Source organism: Canis lupus, chromosome 22, assembly GCF_011100685.1.
Source record: "Canis lupus familiaris isolate Mischka breed German Shepherd chromosome 22, alternate assembly UU_Cfam_GSD_1.0, whole genome shotgun sequence".
In the NCBI taxonomy this organism is placed as follows: Eukaryota; Metazoa; Chordata; class Mammalia; order Carnivora; family Canidae; genus Canis; species Canis lupus.
In genome coordinates this window covers 3,832,537-3,837,941 of record NC_049243.1, presented here as the reverse complement: position 1 = coordinate 3,837,941, position 5,405 = coordinate 3,832,537, and the positions used below count along the sequence as shown (strand labels likewise).

Here is a 5,405-nt window from a genome sequence, read left to right as displayed (position 1 = left end):
TCAGTTGGCCACATAAGGTCCACTAGTTCCGCAGGAACAGATACTCTCAAGGGTTACAGAGTTGCCAGCTCCTCTTTTCATCCTCTCCTTGCCAAATTTCTTTTTAAATTACTGTTTGAGTCACTATCCCCGTTGCTGCGATGATTCATTCCACTCTGACGTGAATGCATGAGGCAGGCTATGACTTCCACTTTATCTCTTTGCCTCTAACATTTATAAACAGCTCACTCAACATGCATCTGCTTGTTACGCTGTGATGTCTTCATTTTTATATTTTCTGACAGCATTCATCTTTTATTGGTCTCTTTTTACAGAAGACCATCTCACTGTGTGCGTATGCGTGTTTTGGGGGGGAAATAGGATAGACACCGACTGGAAGGACATCTCCCTTTCTTCCTGACAGTCTGACAGTTAAATATAGCTATGAACGTCCAGTCACAGCAAGGTGTACAATTCTTCCCTCACGTCTCCTTCACGGCAGCCCAGGAGGAGAGCGAGGGATAAAGAGTAATGGGTATGACTGGAAGGAAGCCGGAGCCATGGTGGTATGTGATTCCATGATTCATTCCCTGGTACGATGGGAGGAACTCCAGGTCATAGAGGCCAGGACACATTGTTCCAGTGTGTGCTCCTGCCTCAATATGCTGAGTCTCGAGTTCTGTGTTCATAAAACCAGAGCAAGAATTCTCCTTCTCATAATGTCTCCAAAGTGGTCTTTCTGATAAAACTGGAAGAGTAAAATCACTGAGACAGGAGAAGGCCCATTGTCAGCTCAGAAACGTTAGCAGGGTCTTTGGGTTAATAGGAGACACAGCTGCTTTTGGTTTTTGTTCTTGGGGTGGTCTGTTGTTGTTTTTTTAATTTATTTTTTATTGGTGTTCAATTTGCCGACATATAGACTAACACCCAGTGCTCATGTTTTGTTTTGTTTTGTTGTTGGCTTAAGGCGCAGGTACCCTTGAAAGAAGGAACAGAGGGACAGGCTCACTTGCTTTGCCACAGCTATCTCCCCTTCCAAGGTACTGAAAGGTTTCACAAAGGAATCTTGCAGATGAGCCTTAGTGTAATGGTTAGGTGTCGATAGAACAGTTGCACTCATCCATTTTCCAGGATGAGCCACCCTAATTCAGCTTTACATTTCAACTCAACTGATTTCTCAGTTTCTATCCTGCTCTCCTGGACCCAGACGGTCCTTTCCACAGAGTTGTTTGAATGTGTGTCCCAACTGCAAAGCCTCTCCAGCTTTTACTTGGCTGTGATTTTGGTTATTGGACTATTAGTCTTCAGCACAAACGCACCTCCTTTCCTGGGCTTTGGGACCCTGGGGCTGTGATTTTTTAATTTATATATATATATATATATATATATATATTTTTTTTTTTTTTTTGTCATGTGGCTGTGTGGTTCCTCACTAGAAACTAAAAGGAAGAAGGGAGAAGGAAGTTACTTCTTCCCACCTTGCTTCCTGTTGCTGTCAACGTCACTCCAGAATTGGTTCTTCATGCCGCAGCTGGTTTCATGCCAACAGGATCTTCCACACCCTCAGAATCAGCTTGGCTGCACCCCTGGGAGAAGCCAGCTCCAGCCTGCAGCCTCCCTGTTCCCAGGTGTGGGTCCCTGTTCCATAGGTCTCCTCCTGCAAACTTTTCAAATCTGGTAATCCCACCCACTTCCCTCATTCCCAGGGGTGGGAGCTGCTTCCTTGTTTACTGCCCCTGTGAGGGGCGCCTGGGTGGCTCAGTCGGTTAAGCACCTGCCCTCAGCTCAGGTCATGACCCCAGGATCCTGGGATGGAGCCCAGAATCAGGCTCCTGCTCAGCAAGGAACTTGCTTCTCCCTCTCCCTTTGTCGCTTCCCCATGCTCGTGCATGCTCTCTCTCTCTCTGTCTCTTTCTATCAAATAAATAAAATCTTTAAAAAAAGAAAAAATTAACTTCCCCTGTGAGACTTCATTGTCTCCCTTCTTTCTTTGAAATTCTCTACAACTTAGCTAACAATTGTCTTTGTTAAATTCTCTATTAAGAGGTGTGTTCAGCATCCTGATTGCACTCTGCCTGTCGTCAGGCTTCCCCCTTAGTGTCTCACTTTAAAACTTTCCTGTAAGTTCAGCCCCATACAACCCAGGCCAGCAGACAGTGGTGTCCCACATGGACGCAGGAGATTGGACACGATGGCCTACCCCCCTCCCCGGCCCACACCCTTTAGGCATGAGTATCACTTCTATGTATGGTCACTCATCCGCATCCCTAGGGCATTTTATGAAAATTGTATGAGCCTACATACAATGGATCCATAATCTCCCAGGACTACCCACGTTTTCCTTTCAAACCTCAGGCTTCTGGGAAGGTAAACACCATGCTGAGAAACTGTAACTGCCCCAGAAGTAAGTTATATTTAAATAGCCAAGCAATTCCTTGGGAATGAAGTGGTTGAAAGCTAAATGAAGACAAATGCATGGCTTATGCTTGCGAGATTTATACGATACACACGTGGAAAATTTAGGTTCTTTCCAAGGAGCTGGTGGGTTTTGTAAAGTGTGTATAAATTTTCAACTAGGACCTTGATCTGTTTGATATATGACTGAGAGATTTTTGTAAATAGCTATATTTGGGCCACAATTTTTAGCTTAATTTACTATAGTCTGTGTTCACTATTAAAAAAACACAATTCGTTTAGTGCTTTTCTTTATTTCCATTAGTTACCAGAGATACACACATTTATTGAAAAATTCTTGTCATTCATCAAATGTCCACTGGCTTGCTGGAAAATGTTCACATACCTCGTCTTCCTAATCAGCAGAGGGAGGGAGGCTGTGTAAGAGTTTCCACGCTCGTACAGTTCCTGCAGCAGGCCCAGGGCTGAGGGAAGTGACGCTGCTGCACCTCTACTTTTCAATTCAGTCGGGTGCTGGATGACAAGCATTTCTGTAGTTTATTTTATAGCTTCTGGAAGAGTCCAGATGGTGAACTCTTTCAGAGTGGCGAGTAAATTGGAAATCTTTGGAAAAATCCCTTATTTGTCAAACTAACGTCAGAAATTCTCAAATTAGGATGTGTGTTTACGTGTGTCACTCGGTTCACTGAATCACAAATTACTTATATCATGATGAAAGGAGTGGGCTTATTTTGTATTACCGTGTGTGTGTGTGTGTGTGTGTGTGTATTGCTTTTTTAGAGCAATTTTTGGTTCATAACAAAATTGAGTGCAAAGCGCAGAGTTCCCATATGCCCCCTTTCTTCTTAACCTTAGCCTCTTTTTTTTTTAACGTAGAAGAACCAAACCCAATAGACTTTATTCAACTTATTAGAATGGGGAAAACAAACAATATGGAATAAGTCCTAAGAAATGCTCTCGCGTACTACTATTTCAAGCCATCATCAGTGTTTTACAAAACACACAGCACATACGAAAAGTTTCAACACACTCTTTTTTTAAAATCTGCAATAAATATTAATAAGCATATAAATTTCTTCCTTACCAATCATAAAATTACTGAATTACCAGATTCTATAATGTTCATATATATTTTTATTTAAATACTTTTAACGAGATGAGTACCAATACCATATGCCCCACCAGAGTGCTATACGTTTGCTACAGTTGACGGACCTACATGGGCACACCATTATCACCCAAAGCCCACAGCTTGCAGTAGGGCTCAGTCTTTGTGTTGCACTTCCTACGGTTTTAGACAAACGTATAATGACATGTGCCAATCATTCTAGAATCGTACAGAGTATTTTCACTGCCATAAAGATCTTCTGTCCTCCTCCCATTCATCCCACCCTCCCTCCCGGTCTTTGGCAGCCAGTGATCTTTTTACCATCTCTATAGTTCCGCCTTTTCCAGAATGTCATGTAGTTGAAACCATACAGTATGCGGTCCTTCCAGAATGGCTTCTTTTAGTTAGCAGTATGTGTTTAAGATTCCTCTATGTCTTTTCACAGCTTGATAAACTCATTTTTTTATCACTGAATAATAGTCTGTTGTCTGGATGTACCACAGTTTATTCATTCATTCACCTACCAAAGGACATCTTGAGGGCTTCCATGGTTTGGCATTTACAGACACAGTGTCATGAATATCCACGTGGAAGTTTTTGTGTGGATCTAAGCTTTCAATTCCTGGGTAAATACCAAGGAGTATGATTGCTGTGGTGTATGACAAGAGTGTGCTTAATTTTATAAGAAATCTCCAAACTATCTTCCAAAGTAACTCTACCATTATCTTCCTGAATACTGTCTAAGGCAAACCTGGCTCATACTCAAAGGCAGTACTCACTGCCCAAAGAAATACAGTGCAAGCCAACGTTATTTTAAATCATCATAAATAATGGTGGCCCCATTAAAAAGCATAAAAATAAATAGCTGAAATTAACTTTAATATATATTTTTTAAAATCAAATATACCTAAAATCATCAGACCAATAATCAGTATTAAAACACGAATGAATTATTTTATCTTCATTCCAAGTGCTCAATAGCTATGACTAGTGTCTACTATATTAGGCAACACATCTCTACAGGGATCTTGTCGATTTAATTCATTTTGTACAAAGAACAAGTAGGCATTGACAAAATAACATCAATGGTTGATTGAGATGTCGTGTAATATTTGTGCAATCAGATTTTACTCAAACAATACTGCATCTTTGAGAATCAGCTATCACTAATGTCTGTCTGTTTTGTTTGTTGTGGTGAGAACACTTAATGTGAGATCTACTCTCATGGTAATTTTCCTAACTGGCCTCTCACATCCACCCTTGCCTCTCTGCCATCCACTCTCCACACGGCACCAAAATATCTTTCAGTTCTTTGAGTGTCCCATGCTCCTTCTCAACAAGAGTCTTGGCACATTCTATTCCTCCTGCCCAGGATTCTCTCCCCACCCCCAGCCTTGCTTCTTTGCCTGGTTGAGTCCTGCTAAGCCTTCGGCTCTTAGTTCATTGTCGCTTCCTCAGCGAAGTCTTCCCTGACTGCCTCCTCAACTGTAAGTCTCCTGTCATACTCCCAGTAGCTCCAAAGGCTTCTCATTTATATCACTCATCATTACTGACATTTGGTTAAGACCTCCTGCCCAGTAGAATTTAAGCTCCATAAAGACAGACACTGGGTCTGCTCTGGCCAGCACAGTCTAGCACACAGAAGGAGTTTCATAAACGTGTGCTGAATGAATGCCAATAACCTATCACGGATTAGATCTGTGCGGTGCACCACGATGTAAGTAAACAAACACAGGAATGCCTTATGAATAACTGTTGGAGAGTTCTTTTCTAAAATGACCATATTTGGGGCACCTGGGTGGCTCAGGTGGTTAAATGTCTGCCTTGGGCTCAGGTCATGATCCGACCCAAGATGGAGCCAACATTGGGCTTCCTACCCAGCAGGGAGTCTGCTTCTCTGCCC

General features: G+C 42.2%; 1 long non-coding RNA gene across 1 annotated transcript; it reads left to right on the top strand.

Moving 5' to 3' along the window:
- The first annotated feature begins 345 nt into the window (after positions 1–345).
- Positions 346–1,784, top strand: LOC119865120. The gene is made up of 3 exons (XR_005375975.1): positions 346–545; positions 947–1,019; positions 1,416–1,784. It is a non-coding gene; the product is annotated as an uncharacterized LOC119865120 (long non-coding RNA).
- The last annotated feature ends 3,621 nt before the right edge of the window (positions 1,785–5,405 follow it).